The sequence below is a fragment of the Anopheles maculipalpis genome, chromosome 3RL (genome assembly GCF_943734695.1).
Source record: "Anopheles maculipalpis chromosome 3RL, idAnoMacuDA_375_x, whole genome shotgun sequence".
Taxonomy (NCBI): domain Eukaryota; kingdom Metazoa; phylum Arthropoda; class Insecta; order Diptera; family Culicidae; genus Anopheles; species Anopheles maculipalpis.
Genome location: NC_064872.1, coordinates 29,196,158 through 29,213,924, shown reverse-complemented (window position 1 = coordinate 29,213,924; position 17,767 = coordinate 29,196,158). Strand labels below are relative to the sequence as shown.

Sequence of the window (17,767 nt, the reverse complement as noted above, 5' to 3'; positions counted from 1 at the left end):
ACAAGACGAACATCGACATATCGAACAAAGCTGGTGATTAATTATTTTACTTTTCTCAATTTGTTTATTGAGGTTTTAGTGGCAAGAAGATTTATTTCTTCTTGTGTTTTTTTATGCTTTGAACGAAAAAGAGCTTTCCCTCCTAGTGGCCTTAATAGCACTCTAATTCTTTTAGACTTCACGATGAGTCTTTGCTGATGAGATCAAGAGTAGTAAACGTATACATGTTCTGCACAATCCCTAAGTTTTAAAACTATTTAACAGTTTCTAAGTGAAAGATAATTTAGATGAAAGAAATAGTGAAGTAAGCTAAGTGTTTCAGTTGAAAAACATGGACGCATGGTTGTTGGTTTGGTTTGATAACCATGAATCCTATTCCAAAAGAGAATTCATAACAATTTAACGCTGAAGTACTGTTCGTCTAGAATTTGGTCACTCTATCTTATGTATAGTAGAGCCCTCAGTGGTGCTATTTGGAATTTTGGACTCCTATGAGTAGATATTGGAGCACTCTCTTCCCTCTTATTGGCATGATCGCGCTTGTTTCAGTTATTATTAACGATGGAGCTGCAACGTAAACAATTAATAGTTGACACCCATTTAGAAAATTCAACTTGGTCCGGGAGAAAAATAAAAAATCTTCCATAAAATGTTTTGAAACGGTTTCGTAAACGTCAAAGCGTGGCTAGAATGGTTGAACAAAATCGTCGCACAGGAACAGTGGATCGTTAGCTGAGCTGGAAGGTGTTGAGAGCGTTACAGACTAACCTTGGACTTATGGATGATGATACTGCAAAAAAAAAAAAAAAAACAGTGCCGCATAAGTACTATCAGAAGAATCGGATTGAATGCAAACTACCGCTCTTTTCGTGCCTCAAAGCAACCAAACAGAACTTTGAAGCATAATTACAGCATCGCCGAACCACGTGCTGCAAAATTGTATGGCCAGGTTCTAACGAGGTACGCATTCTCAACAAATATTATTGCATTTTTGCTGACAAATTTGCCCGCAAACTCATGTTATGGCAAGCCATCTGCAACTGTGGAGGCACAAAACAGGGATTTTTATAACAAATCAATGTATGAACTCAACAGTTTATGACGATCAGTGTCGGGAAAAGTGTGTTTTGCTTTTTATTAAAGCTCACAAAGGCTCAATTAAGCTTTGGCCAGATTTTCCAACAGCCCAACAAGCATATCATTAGAAAAATCAGCTACTGAAGCAGATAAACCAGTTGTGCGGCAGCTTACGAAAGGTATCAAAATAAAGTTGCTTGAAATAATTTTTTCTTGAATTTTGTGATAAAAGAACAATAAAAAACCTTTCGTTTGATGTAGAAAATATATTTCGACGTTACAAATTTCTTGTTTGACAGCCGAATGACACTTTGATTTACTGTGTGATTGTTACTGCTTTTGAACACTAATATCATGTAAATTAATTAGTAATAAGTAATAAGAAACTAGGTCAGCTGTCTATCTTTGCTGCTAAAATTCTTAGTACATTGCAGCTGACGGTTTTCGCACCAACATGCCTAGGTCATGCCGGTCATCAAATCGCTTACTGTACTTGCTCGTTGGATAGTTATTCCTCATTACGGAGAGACCGTCCGGATGCGAGATTTGTGCCCTTGTCCTGCTGTTTGAAGACAGGCAACGCTATCGCATTACCGCCGGGCCCCACACCAAGCATACATATTGTCAATTAAAGTCCCTTTATGACATCTCGTTGTATGTAGATAGAATTACAAACTTTCTTTGATGCATAAACGGTCAAAATAATGCAATACATTATCAAGTCTTCATATTGAATAAAATGTACTTTGTGTGTAAAAGATGCTGCAAAAGTCTTTCTGCAATTGACTCCGGATTGAGGAACCGCTACTACCTCAGTAACTGAACCGCCCCAAATAGATATCCGTAATTAACTAGGAGTTTTGCATTTTTCTAACCAATGTATGAACTATTCTGACAGCTAAAGACCCAAAGAACCAGCAGCAGTTTGTTTACTCCATAAAGGGTTGTACGTACGAAACATAGTACCAATCTTCACTTGTTATCACTTTCCCGGCTAGTTCTCGCATCTCGTCTGCTCTCAAAGCATTGAATAGTGCAGAAAAGGCGCGCGAGCTCTGTTTCCTTGGCGGTTAGATTTGATTCGCGTACGTCAGACCAGTAGAAAGACGGATGGGCGCTTATCATCGTGCATCGTGCTTCGAGACGGTTCTTTACGAGCGGTCAGATATAGTGTTATGATATTTTCAACCGTCATGCATGATTCGGTTTGATCTGGTTACCCAAAACACACACGCGTTCCGTTGGGATGACATGAGTCTCCGGTGAAAGATCACAAGCAAACAGAGCACGCTGGACATTTATTCGATGCGAGAAAGACGATACACGGGATGGGTTTCAATTGGTCACGTAAGCATGAAATCATCAACCTTTTATTGCTTTATATTGTGAATTTAAAAATAGGAAGCTTTGGACGACGCGTTGGCTGACCGCGGTCAAAAATTCTCTACGTACGGTAATTTTATTTTATATTTTCATTAATAAGAACAAATCAAAAGGAATTGCCGTTGATTCGAAAAAAAGCTTCAGCCAATTAAAACATTGCTAATCCCGTACGCTTCACGGGTCAGTGGGTATTTCGCGTTCGTTTCGTACTGAATTTGCGCACACTGCGCTTTTTTGCCACTCAGTGTCGGTCAGAATCTTCTACCACTTGAACACAATTTACTCTAAAGTTGTAAAACCTTCAACGCTCTATGACTGCGCGCCACCTTCTTCGGGTGCGTTCTGAAGAGTATCGAAGCACGGTGCAAAGACCCGGCGTTGTTGGGTATGTTGGGTAGTGTTGGCCGTTGCTTGCTAACGGTAGCTTTTCGCGGTTACTGTTCCGGATAGCTTGCTGTCAGTCAGAGACGCGCTGTGGTTCCATTCGGTGGTTCCGTTTCGAAACGGTTCGCGTATCGGTTCCTCGTTTACTAACCTTCCGCCTGCTCGTGCGGTTTCTAGCCGACAGTCTCGATGGTAAGCTTCCCCATTCTTGAGGCGAATTTTGCTTTGTTGCACTGTTCTTCCCGTGCCCAGCGTCTCTAGAGTCTCTCTCGAGAGACTGGCATCTCTAGCAGGCAAAAAGAACAAAACGTAAAACGATAAACCCGTCCGAAAGATACGTCCGGTTCAGTTGCCTTCTCGCATGAGAGTGTACCGAATATGTTGAACATATTTATCTAACAAATTAAAACCCTGTGTGACGGAGGTGCGCTATGGAATAAGAATCAAATTTTTGTCTTTAATGTTCAAACGTTTAGTTTAACGTAAGATAACACGTTCGTTTGCTTTTTCTACTTCTGCTTGCAAACCTCCGTGTCCTTTTGATGTTGCTCGCCGGCACTTGTTGACGTAGGGAAAGGAAGATGTTAACGCTTGGTTTACACCCTCCCCCAGTGCCCAGATGATTCGATGTGGAAACTCTTTCGCTGTGAAGGATGAAGCAAAACTCGTCACGAAAACTTGATCCATCCGTGTCTTTGAAGATTTTCTTGCTTGTGCCGGGGAAAAGGGTTATCTGCAAATTTCATTTTAGTGCAATTTTGTTGGGTCGTATGTTTGTCTAAGTTAATGTTTAATGAAAGAAAATATACATTTAAATTTACAAAACATTTTTATTAATTCGGAATACAACGTTAAAGTATTTCAATTTAAACACCAGTATTTGCCCTGGAATATAACTTTAATCCATCAACACGTGTCTTTCTAGAAGAGAAAAACATTGTTAATAGATTAAATAATATGATGTTCCTTAGGCCTCAATGCCTCAACCAGCATCCATCCCTAAAGAACAAATAATTAACGTCATCCATCAAATCTGCGTTAACCTCAGAGTGATAAATGTATAAATGTCACAGCAACAGCGCCACAAACATTCTACCCATGTGTGTAAGCCATTCATTCAGGAACGAGAGCAACGAAGCTAACCTTTGCGTGATGCATGAATCATTTTGTGGTTTTCCGGTGTTGTATGTTTACAATTTTATGATACGCAATTATGTACGACAAATTTTTGCATTAAGCGTGTGGAAAATTCGTTGCTAAACGAGTGAGCACAGCTATAGAGCGATTTGGTTTAATGCATTACATATTAATGAATCAGTGACCATTTTCCAGTTTCCAAAAACATAGCAAAATTTATTACATGTCAAGCTTGTTGTACATCTTGTCGCTGCATTTGACATATCAAGTTTTATGATAAAATTGAAGATCTTGCCTGATCAACTGAAAACCCCTGTAAGCTGGGTACTGTGTTGGGATACCACTAAAGTGCATGAAATCAACTACAAACTATTAATTTATTATTATTTGATATAACAATTAATTTACTCTTTTGGGAATTCAAACACTTTTTGATAATTAAAACAATCATCCGCAAAAAAACGGTTGAAAATAAATAAACACACATTATTTCTGAGCGACAACAAGCGAAATTATCGTTATATTTTTCCAGGTATAAATTGATCAATTAGCTTATTCTAAGAAACAGACTTTATAGTGAAACGATACAAATTTTTAATCGATAAAAAAGGATTTAATTTTAAAAGGTCATTCATTACTATTCTCCGTATAATGAGCCATAAGTTACATGCTTGTCTACTGCACTGCATCATACATTTTTTACGACTTTTTTATTCATAATCTCTGTATGAAAAGGATTCTCTGATGGTATGGCACAGCATAAATTTATTGTTTTTTCGTTGTTCTTGTAGCTTCCGATGAGCCATGGGTAAAGCATGCTCCAAAATTCTATTCAAACAATTTCTCCCCATCCCCAAAGATTTGTCGAGGCTTTTTGGTTCGCAATGGACGCAATGAACGCAAACCTTACCGCATTTAGGATCGGCGCCAACAGAGCAAAGATTTTGTTCCGGTGCCCGTGACATCCATCGATCCGCAACCGGATGCTTCGGTCGAGAGAGAGAGAGAGAGGCTAGGATGATGATGATGATGATACTGCCGTTTCAGAGCAGTTGCCCGGAAAAGTCATTATTTTGAATGCTAGAGCAGATGCTTTGTGCAAAAGGACAGCAAAATGAACTGTCACTGCGTTTGTGTTCCGGAAGAAGCTAGAGATGCAAAAAACAAAACACTTGAAGGACGAGATATGACGTTGATAACTGCTGCAATGGAATATCGGATCCGGTGTTGTCGTGTAAACAACTTGAATATTTATTTCCTCTTCCTTTACTTTTATATAATGACTTCATTAAACAGTATAATTTATATTTATCTGGAATATTTAAATTTCACTAATACCAAGACTCCCAACCATTTGAGGCTTTATTGAAGAGGAATAGATGTGTCAATCAGCATACCGCACACGTCTAAAGCTCAACAAAACACAAACAATCTCTATGACTCATAGTCCAAACAACTTTGATCAGATTTTATCATTTTATCTAGACATGGATGTTCCTGACATGCGGTCGTCGGAGCAGAAAAAGCCCAATTCATCTTCAATCTCATCACACCTGTGCGTTAACCAACGTCAAACGGTCATGACTCATGGAAAATAAATGGTGAAAGCTCCCAGTTGTCTTATTGGGGGATGCAGGCAGGGGTTTTTATACCGGCACAGATCTGTCATAAATGCGATTCATCGTTCATCCCTCGCGATGATACCATTATCAACTTGCCGAGCTGCATTCAAAACATTTTTTGAACTATTTAAGCACTAGTTTATCCTATTAGAATATTAACGATGGACTGCTTGTTCTCAAAGCGTCTTTGTGCTGTCCCTGTATGTGCATATGTGACAGATTTATTTTTAATCCATTGTGTCCACGATGGCGGCGTTCTCTGTGTTTCAAGCGCGCAAGGACGAAAATGAAATGTCCATCCGAAGGACATCGGTGGTCTCCCTTTTGTCCAGCCAATGTGTCGTCCGTTAAGCGCTTGCTGTGGCCCGGCTTTGTTGTGAGGGGGGGGGTTCCAAAGAAAAAAAGGCAACGGAGGGAACTGATTTCCATTTTTAAAACAACGGACGATTGTTCGATCTAATGGAGAATGGTCGTCAGATGTGGTGGCAATATTCCAGCTGATTTTTTTTTTATTACTTGAAACAGGCTAATAATAGCAGCAAAGCAGCGTACCAGACTTGGGATTGTGGCAATAATTTTCAGTGCTGCACGTGAGGAGTTTTTAGCTCCATATGTGATAGAGGGTAGATGACGTTGTTTTTCTCAATTAATATGAGATTTAGTTGTTGAAATAATAACTCAAGGCTAATCATCCAGCGAGAGAGTAATTATTTTGCTCAGTAAATGATTTTTGGAAACATTTTGCTATCGCTCCACATTCCATCTTGAACGAGAGAAGGGAGGATCGGGTGTGTTTGTGTACGAATTGTCACCATAATTGACATCATAATTAGCACCACCTGGTACAACTGTGTTCGCTTCCTGACGATAAGATGTAGCCGTTTGGGTGCTAACACTACTTGCGATAGAAAATTCAGACACTTCCTGATAGCACCTACACTGAGCGACGCGCACGGTTTACAACGACCGCACGACGTCACGAGCTGCCTTTATCAGGTGGGGCCAAACAACACGCGTGAGATATAATGTGTCCGTAGATTTGTGATGGAAAAGAACAGACTGGTTCACCAACACCGTGCGCACCCATATAAAGTGAGCTACAGCAGCAATGGGGAATTGGGTTTCGCGCACTACTTGTTGATTTGTTGCAGTAGTGGTGCGATTCTGCTGTGTTGCACTGGTGGTGTCCATGTTTGAACAAGGCCAATATAAGGCACGATAAAAATGTGACCTCCCGCTTTTTTGAGGACATGATTGGATTCAGTCATCTACCGGTAGTTCGGTCAGTAACGACTTGAGGTGTGCAGATTCGCGAAATCGTTGGAAAGCAGCAGTATTAAAGGATTTAATCGTGGCCAGTATATTAGGCCAATGATAAAGTGTTGGCCCATCGAGTGACACAACTGTTGTAATCAGAGACAGGCGACATGCATTTAGCAGGGGAGATGATGCTGGCGCTAGACTTTGTGAGTATGCTTCAGTACTGTTGCTAGTGGCATCGAAGAGCTATACTGATTTGGAATGTTTGGAATCTGTGTCCCCTTACAACTGCACCATGCCCGATGTCTTGATGTGGACAGTTTTAACCACTCAACTCTCGGATTTCTTCTATCAGATCTCCAAATGCGCACCCGCAAGTTGTGTTTTTTTCGTTGTGGCACAAAAAGCCCCTATACCACATATACACACTCCAAAGGGAGGGTCACGATTGCACAAATGTTGTCCATTTAAAGCATCTATGATCGTTGAATAGAAGGAAAAAAACGGGGGTTTACTATACTGGCAAGCTCAGCAAGTAAAGGCCCAACAAACGGATCGGTACCGTACCTTGGCATGGTTTATGCATACCGTCGGCGGCGGCTCAACTTATCCGTGCGGCCGGCCACAAATGACACACACGAACAGCGCACACAAACTGCTTGTCTGTCACTCGTCTCCAAGGCAGTCATCATCACCTCCATGGCCATGCCGAGTGTTGTTGCTTTTCCGCTACCCATGCAGTTGTGTGTTCCCGGTACGTTCGGTCACACGATTATCAGAGGTGTCCAATATGGGGAGACAGTGTGGTACAAAATAGTGGAACAATCGTCTAATTTCCATTGCTCTGGGTAATGGGAACGATCGTTCCAGTAAATATTGTGGAATTTGGCCTCTAATGAGCAACATAAAAATGGCTTATGATCATAAGCATGGGAGGTCTCGTTTCTTATGTTAAATTAAAGCAGTGTTGTACTGACATTCTTATCATTCTTGAAATAACGACCTTCTAGGACAAGCCTGTCAACAAATAGCTTTCTAGACTTGTTGATAACCACGTAGTTGGATAGCCTAATCCTCCTACGGGATGACGGTCCGGATAGGATTTAAACCCGAGTCCTGCGTTTGAAGTAGGGCGCCGCTATCGCACCGGGCCACCTCCTTTATCGACCATAAAATCCAGACATATTTTCTCTGAAAATGATGTTTAACTTACTTTCTTGTTCCAAAATCTAATAATCTCGCTAAATTTCTTACAATACTATAGGCCTGATTATTACATATAAATTGTCAAGACAAGTTGTCAAACACAGAAGATTCAAATTATGACAGCCGTTTGTGTTGTCTGTTGGAAAAAATAACTTATCGAAAGGCAAATTACAAGTACACTGCCAAGAATTTGTATTCTCTAACACAAACTGTTGTCAAACTGTTTTCCGTCAGCTATCGCTTTCCTGTGTGTTTCCAGTTCGTTTTTTGTGTGCAGTTCCAACCAAATTGCGAGTATTTTACTTCAGAAAGCTAAACAAAATATATATTCGGGCATTTTGCTGCTCATTTGATTCAATTTATAATGAAATGCATTTGAGCGCCAACGTTTCTTCCAAAATATTTAAACACTTGGTAAATGGCACGGAGAAAGTTGGTTCAACAATTGCTATAATGAAATCTTTCCCGGTTCCATTTTGGTAATTCCTTGCCGCAAGAAACCGCACCGTAGCAGCCAACATTTCCTTTGGCGTTAGTCCTTTTGCCCTTACAGGCGGGAACTTTGGCTTAATCTCAGCAAGAATATCGAAGAAAATTTCATTCGATACACGAAAAACTTTCTGAAATCTGAAAAGAACAACCTCAAGAACACACCAACACGATTTTACACAAACGTTTCACAGGTTAAACTCAAGCTTCATGTTCCAAAAGAACAAACATACTACGAGGCAGCCGATGTTGTTGAGTAATATCTTCCGTTCTTTCATCATCACTACTTCTATCATCGCTCACATGATTTAAAAAAAAAAACATTTTGATATCCTAAATATCAACTACAACACAAAATATCTTCTCAACAAGAAGATTTGTTTACATTTTTGGTTTTGTTTTTGTTGGTTTCATCACTTTGACAGGTTGATTTTGAAGATTTAACGAAATAAATTGCTTAACGAAACTTGTCTGTCACAAGAACGGTTTTATAATGCAAATTTATTTTCCGTTTGTATTGACAAACTTGTCTTGGAGACTTTTCCGTTTGTAAGAAATAATCACGCGTTATAACTGATTTAAATTTTAAATAATATCGAAACAATCAGCAAATATACTTTCCACACTGTTCGCACCGAGTGTCCTCTCCCCGGTAGCTGCACATTAGCTGTTTGCACCACTGTACAATCTTCTTCGATGGAGGACACGACGAATAGCTCACAAGTTGCGCCAACAAAAACATTTCGCGACATGCAGCGGGGAGACTTGTCATCGTCGATCCCACCGATCGTGTGATGTGGTGTGATGCGTAGTGAATGGATCTCTTGCACCTCGTACGGGGTCGCATATTGACGCTCTGTACCTAGTAAAGAACTTGCAATCGTGTTTTTCGCCCACCTCTAGTGTCCAATTGCTCAATATCCAATGTCATCAGCTGGTGATGGTTCCTAAAACCATCTACAACACCCTGTTTGCGGTGTATATGCCTCTTATCACACCGTTCGATATGTGGTGAGTTGTCGTCTATCAACGCACCTTCGTTTTTTCCTATAGATAACACAGCCGTGTCAAAACCCAACTGAATCTACAAACGATTAGTGGGCGCAACTTGCTTCAACATTACGAGTTAAAAGCCGATAGGATTTGCCAAATACAGTGTACACCCTTCTCTTAATTGCTATCAGATCGACTCACTCACTCATTCTGAGCCAAGAATAATCTTTTTCTACAGCACATGGGGGCTATATGTCTGGGGGGAGCGAGCGAAACACACGCTCCGCGTTGTGCGATTATTCATGAATAATTGATACATTTATCTTGAGGGAAATCAGCAGTGTGTAGCAGTGCTCTTCGCTGATCGCGCTCCGATCGCACCAGAAGACGATTTTGCCCCAGCTTGCACACCTTTTTAATCGATGCATCAACGGGTCTCGGGAGCACGGTGTGTGGCGAGATGCGCAATCAACCGGTGGTAAAGATAAATAACTCATTTCCTCGTGCAATCCCCCGGTGATGGTGGGTGCCATGTTTGGGTGACGACTGTGCGTCGATGGGGTTGCAATATCAGGCAGAAAACTGAGACTGCTGCTGCTCAATTCACGTTCATAAAGATTTAATGAATGCTGCTTTAGCAAACGGCGTGAAGGCAGCGCGGGATGGCATTCCAATGATGCAAGAGTTTCTGGAATTTAAACATCAAGTGCAACTGCTTTTTAGGTTTTTTTTTTCTGGGACATAATAAATTTTATTTTAAATATTCCATCCATTGGCTGGATGTATTTTTCATGTTTGCATAATTCTCATCATGTTTGCCTTTGGAGATTGCCTCTTTCAAATGATCACGGACCCATAATTGGGGTTGTACAAATAATTAACTCTTACACTTATTAAAAACAATAATTAACCTACGTAACGATCGTTACATATCATCGCCACAACCAACGGCACAGCTCACTGATGATGTGCAGCAGCAAGTCACCCAGTGAGCTGCCCAGTTGGCAACAACATCCAACCGGCACTTCGCACGTCTCCCTCCATATTTGCGATATTTTGTGATCGAAAAATATTTATCATCAACATCGTTTTATGGACATAATCGCATTTGGTTGGTAGAGGAGAGGACCCGCGTACCACCAAGCCCCAGTCGCGGCTGTAAACTGTTTATCCAAATAGACGCAGCAGTGAGTTGGGGCAGGTTTTTACTTTCCCCCACTACGCGGTATTACACCTCGCATATCACGTATTTGGCAGTTTCCAATTGCATGCACAGCTTTTTATTTTTATTTACCATTTTATTCATCATCGACTGACTCTGACGAATGACGAGCGTAGCGTACCCGAGTGTGAGGCGTTTATGGAATCTTTGTGCATGATCGGATACTGATTTTATTTTTTTTTTGTCATGCCAGACCAGGCGATGCCAGCGTCATTGCCTGGCGCTCCAAAATCCGAACCAAAAGCGTCTTTATTTTGAGCGTTTTTGTTTCGTTTTTGTTTTTTTTTCAGCGCATAGGGAAAGATCGTGACCGGAATTTGATGTGTTGTACATTTGCCGTTCCTTCTGCAAGGTGCTGTTTCGAATCAGTTTTCGTGCATAGTTCTTCCTCGGCCTATAGCACTATGAAGTTTGACCCCGGATGACTTGTCGCGCTGTGGCACATCGCTTAATAAATATGCTCTGGACAAGTGTTTCGCTTGTGCTGGCAGCAAAAATTGGCACTAAAAGCTTGAAGCCTTCTCCAACGGCGTGTTTCAGTAACCGAACGGATAGAGTGTACGAATGGCAAGATATGTGACATTGCTTGTTACGCAAGGCTAAAGCGTAAACGTGACTCGCGCGTGTGTCATCGCTGGAATTTTTATGACTGTAAATAGAAGACGAAGAGGAAAAACCGGATTAGCGATAAATGTTTCAAGCCAAAATACAGTTTTTCTTATTGGTAGAAAGTGTTAGGTTTTTTTGAAAAATATAAAAATATTCTAAGGATTGTCATCCAAACTCTAAAGCGAAGTGATTGTTATAGGCCGTTCTGGTTCAACGACTTGTACTGGCAATAGCAAACGTGACCGTGGTTAGATGGTCCTTTCCAATAAATAAACTAAACAGTTGCCAGTAGGTAAACACTCAGAATGATTGCAAACGTATGGCGATGATGATGATGATATCAGTAGGCATACTAGCGGCACACTGCTCGTCTATCAGCAGAATCGTTACGGTGCAATGCCACCAGCTTAATGGTGCTTATTAGTTTCAAGGTTTTAAATATTTCTTTTTAAACGCTGTTATTTAGAGTGGGAACCCGACATTCATTAGATTGGTCTAAGCTACGTAACTAACGTTTGCATTTTAAAAAATGCACTTGTTTCGGATGGCGATAGTAAAAAGTAAAAAGAAATAATTGTTTTTGATAAATATCCCATCGAAAGTAGCTTTAAGCATTTAAGCATTTAAGCTTACTTGCAAAACAAATTCTACCCTCTTGCGAGAGGACTTTCGGTCGTTATATTTAACTTTTGTCGTTATTGGTTCTTTTTCATTTTATTTATTTTTATTGGAATAGATCACACGCTTAAAGCTAGCATAGATATCCTCGATAGAAAACAGCTGGTGAATGTTGGTTAGCCCAACTGACTTGAGAACCACATCAATGTTCAGCCGCCATCTCCTCCAAAGATGGCTTTGATCAACAACGAGAACTACTAGAACTAATCAACTAGAAGTGAAAGAAGAACGGCTTTGACATCCACTTCTCGCTGATCTTAAAGAACTTGGCGTTTCAAATAAATTGCGCCTCGGAGCCCCCTCCCTTGTGGGGGAAATTAAAATGCGAATTGTCCTGAATAGTCATTGCCACACAGGGTGAGATATAGTTTTCGTCGTCCATCACCAACATCTCGTCGCATATCACCTCGAAAATCGTGTGCCATCATCTTAACCATCAGAGGTGATAGTGATTTCCGCTTTCTGACACGTGTGTTCATGTAAAACAGGTACCATTTTACTGGCCAGTTGCACCGACCTCAGGATCGTCGGCCGCCCGGATCCGTGAATTTCTTTCGATGGTCTGATTGTTATCCAACAATGCTAAGGTGTTGTAGATGCCGTAACGGGCTTATCCGTCGTCCATACAGTACCGCTTAAAATCCGTTCTTTTATGGAACATGTTTCTGAACGGAGTTCCTTCACTACTTTTGTCTTCACGATTAGAGTTCTTTTTGCGGCATATTTTCATGAAAATTCAGTAAATTTGGTTCATTTTTTAATGCAAACATTAGTCTAGATTGTGCGTAACGTTAGAGTCGCCTGTATGTATGCAATTTCTTACAATAATTAAACATATTTTGAAAGCTTTATCTAAGGATTGCAGATTTCCACACAAAAACACACACACGCTTTATCATATGTGAATACTATCATATCGTTATCAAGGATTATTATGAACAATATAATCCTGAAACACCATCCCTCGTAACCTTTAAAATACGTCGTAATCTATAAAACCTCTTTTCCTATTCTGACGAACGGCTCCTATGTCGCTCGTTCTTGTCGGAAAACCACACAGTAAACCAAGATTGTTATCAGCATCACCTTAACCTATCTTACCACGGTAGTTCCGGGCCGGTATGATGCCAGCTGTTAATCTATTTCCGATGTTATTCCACAACTTCCCGCACCGGGTGGCGGCTGTGCCGGGCGGCGGGCGGCACACGAATCACTCAAGCCTAATATTTGCCCAACGTGCATCGAACTTCCTACGTCAACGTCTTGCCGTTTCATCAACGACCAATTCACATCCAAGTAAACGGAGGATTAGAGGGCGTTTGCTGATGTTGTTTTTGATTGGCGGTATTTGGAGGATGTTTACAGGGGATTGATTTTTGCTCGCTTGCATGCACACACCTGACGATTCCCCCACGACGCTCGACGCTAGACTGGTTGTTTCTCAACTGCGTGGGAAAATTTATTTGGCAAACCATCCAAAAAAAAAACACACAGATGCTTCAAGTGAGGTTTTGTTTTTCACTGTGGAAGTTTGTGAAAGAATTCTATCGAATGAAACATTTTTGTACTCAAAATCCCGATATACTTAAACATCAATTGTGTCGACCAACACCTACTCCTGGGCAGAATTAGAGGCTTCCGAAATGTTGGAGCACTCGAAATTTACCTAAATGAAATTTCAATTTAATCTCCCGAGGACGCTCGAACCCGACGACAGTCGGTACGGAGGTTGGCAATAATTCATCATCAACCCAATGCTCGTTACGAATGCTACTTACGTGCATACTCGAACAGCGCACTATAGAGCATTTCTGGGCCTCATTGTAAACCACTTGTTGGTTTATGCTAGTAGTGATGGCGAATTTCATTTATGCTGCTCTTTGCTAGTCGATGGTCATGCAATATTTATTTAGGTCTGGGTTTGTAGTTGTTTTGGTTTGCTTGCTTTCGGGATCCACCCACCCCCCAAACCAGACACCTTCTGGTCTATTTTTGTGTGGGTGAATGCTGTTTGCCTACACAACTCTTGCCTCCCCGGATTGTACGGGAAAAGTGCTTTCGTGCTTTTTTTTTTTTTTTTGCTGGTCCTGTTGATTCTTCCCGGGTGGGATTGTGGGATTGTGGGGATGTAGATTGTTGAATCGATTATGACGTTATGGTTAGTTCATACTACTACGCTGGACCGACCGATAGTACTCGTCGACGTTATGGGCTTACTGTTGCTGTGTTGTCCACGAACGGACAGCACTGAAATCGACATAAAATCGTTTACTTTGCGTTTGTTGCAACACAGGACGTTGGTGGCCAGTTATTGGCTAACTATTATGATGCCACTGTCACTAGTCTTGAAACGTGTTTTATTAACTGATTTGCACTGAATTCAAAGCCCCGGAGAGGATAGATAGTGGCCGAGAGCCGTTCGATTCTAGGTGTACACGTACTATCGATAAAATAAACAGACTACCCAGTACGGGAGTAATTGTCATAAAATTGAGAATTCACTATCGATGCGGGGCGGTTTATTTGATTTGTCGGTAATCCGTACCGGTAGTCTAAGCTCCTGACATTGTGACTTGGTGTTTCATCTGTTAATGGTTTGATGCAATAATAATTTATTCTGTCGCTTTAATTATGGGGCTGTTTCATGTCCACAATATTTTGCTTTATATTATACAAAATTTGTTAGAAATTATTTTATGAAACAAAATAAAACTTCTTGGCTTAACGACCTTCCGGTTCTCGTCAGCCATGTAATGGTTTACTAGATTTGATGATACCACGTAGTTGGATTGTCAGTCCTCACTTCGGGGAAACTGCCATATGAAGACCTGGACTAATGATTATTAATGATTATTAACACACCAGAACAATATCTTTAAACGATGCTTTTTTCAAAACTTACACGGTAACTGTTACCAGTTTTCGACAGGCTAAAGCAGCCGTTCGGCAAACGCTACGAAAACTCTTATTTATATCAATTATTTTGGTAGAAAGTATTATTAAATCGATTGTTAAAGTATCGAAGAATGTTTCAATGTATTTGGTATGTATCGGTTGGAAATCGATTTTTAGAAAAATATTCGTAAAAATGAGGCTGTGTTCTTATTTTCGGCTATGCGAGTAAAGGTTTTGAAACATTATAAAAGCTGTAATTTATTAGAAGAAAAAAATATTTAAAACGTTTTTCAACTCTTGTTTAGTTAAAGTTTTTGACCAGAAGTGGTTAAATATTTCGTTTTTTATTGCTTATTTTCATCTCAAACGGGCATATTTTGACGTCTCTTGAAAATCACTGTGAAATAACACAATAAAAAGAAGAAATCTCAAAGAATTGAGCTGTTAAAAATGCACATTTATTAATAATCTATTTTTGGCAGTCTCAAAAATGAAAACTAAATTATTTATCGAGGTTTTTAAATCTAAATGAGCTTTGAATAAATTTTTGGACCATTTTATTGATCAGCGATTTATCCAAAAATTGTATTTTACGAAGAAACATTAGTGTTTATGTTAAGAAGCAGTCAAAAGACTATTTGTGTTACGAGTTTTTTTTTTCATAAATATGCTTATTTTGCTAACCTGCCAAAATCTGGTACAGTTACCCTACTTGAACGCCCAGTGAACAAAAAAAATATATACAACACAATTTTATGGATAAAGATGGCCCTCTGTCCGTCAACTTTGAAAACGCAACACACGCAATTCGCGATGATCGTCTCAATTCTTAACAAACGTTTACCCTACCAAACAACAAATATTGTATATGTTTGTATGTTTTTACGTATGTCTGTGCATAACTGTTTCACCGGAAAGCAATTATGCTTATCGAAACATTAAACAGACAGAGCAAAGCTGCAAGAATCAAAAACAGCATCATCGCCGCAACTATATTTTTGTTCCAGCACACATTGTTGGCGAGTCGCGTGCACGTGTGCCCACCGGCTGCTTCCTTTGCATTATTCATCAGGTGCTTTGATGTTTAAATTTGCTCCACACCCACTGCTGCAGGCCATATGCCACATACACACCGTCCCATAGTATCGTTAGCATGCGATAACCGAGCGGTAGGTAAAGGTAGCGTCCACTTTTCTTAAATAGCATCAACAACCGGCCCAAAGAAAGCCGGTCGATGCAGTGGGCAGTTGCTATGGAGCAGTGTAAAGTTGCAGCATAAATTGCCTATTCATAACGCACAATTGTTTGCCCGCTACCTCAACCAAACTGACCAGCAACACGCCGCTAGCCTTTGCTCTCGGTCGAGCTCAATTAATGTAATCTGCATTTCGATAAAGTGAATTGAAGCTAACTTATCAGTACGCTACAGTCGGCGCATCGTCATCGTGACGGTTATTGGCGCGAGAGTGTTGGAAGGAAAAGGAAACTGATGTAAAAAAATGACTTGATGAATCTAAATTCCAATCACAAAAAAGCGTCAATTAAAAGACAACCGAATCGTTTGCAAGCTTCACGTGCTGGCTATTGGTGACCGGAATGCTTTACGTAAATTGGCATATTCGTTTTATCTTTGCAAAAGTAGCATCAATCAACCAGTAAATGAATTGTGTTTTTTGTTTTGCACTCTGTTCAGACAATACAAATGGGTTTCCGGGGGTAAACAGTTACACAATACACATTCATACAATAATTGAAAAAATTTCCTCAATATCATAGAATTAAATTTAATTTTTGCGTATGCTTCTCCACGCGCTTCATGTTCATTTGCAAATTGGCAAGAAATACTTATTCAAAACGGTTGCTTGTTTTTTTTTATCGGGGTTTTCCTCGTCAGAACGTCGTCCCTCGTCGCACAGCAAAAGGGCGTTTCAAATAATTGTATTACTACTGCTACGATTGTCTACTTTCACCAGCCTCATTATGCTCGCCTGCACATGTCCTCACGGGCTTCCGTGAATAGGTATTAGTTTGCGTCGCAGCTAGATTGTCGTACGATAAAACCGTAATCCTGCTTAAAGTTTTCTTCCCCCCCCCCCCCCCCCCCCCCACTCTTATGTCGTCAGCTGCGTAAGAAAATGTAACACGTTTAGTTAGAAGGAGAGAGAGAGAGAAAAACCCCCTGTATGAAGACAGAGGAAAAGTTAAATGGTTGTCGTCCCGAGATTGTTGTCCCGTTCCTGCACCGTTTGGCACAAATTCATTTGAATGGCTTGCTTGCTGATGCCTTCACCTCCTGGCAGGACGTTTGTAAGACGCCTCTCGTTATGCAAGATACTGGTTGTTTCTTGGTGGTCCCTTCAAGGACATTTTAAAATGTGCCAGATGTTCGCCTACCTACTGTTCGTTAGCAAGCGGACGACACATGTTCTTTCGTGTTCCCATGGTAGGTACGGGACGGTCAACACTATTGAATAATCCATACATCCCTTTTTTAAGCTTTTTATGATATGAAAAACTTTTACCTTTTGCTTTTTAATACTAGCGTCAAATTATTAAATGTCGTCCAGAATGTGTCTCTTTTTTTTTGGGATATGTAAGGGAGGAATTTCGAAATCTTAATGTAGTTGAAAGATAAACTCTTGAATGCCTTAAGGCGATTTGGATGGCTATTTGACGGACACACTTAAAGCTATGTGTACTATCCTTCCGATGAAGGAGGCGCCCAGTACCTGACGAACACGAGCATGCATTGCGAAAAATGTATATTGTAATGGTTCAAAGCAAATATTTATATGCATTGCTTGTTGATTTA

The 17,767-nt window shown here is 40.4% G+C and overlaps 1 protein-coding gene across 2 annotated transcripts in view; it reads left to right on the top strand.

Moving 5' to 3' along the window:
• Positions 1–17,767, top strand: part of LOC126563934 (uncharacterized) — a 43,061-nt gene that overhangs the window by 7,272 nt on the left and 18,022 nt on the right. The window lies entirely within an intron of this gene.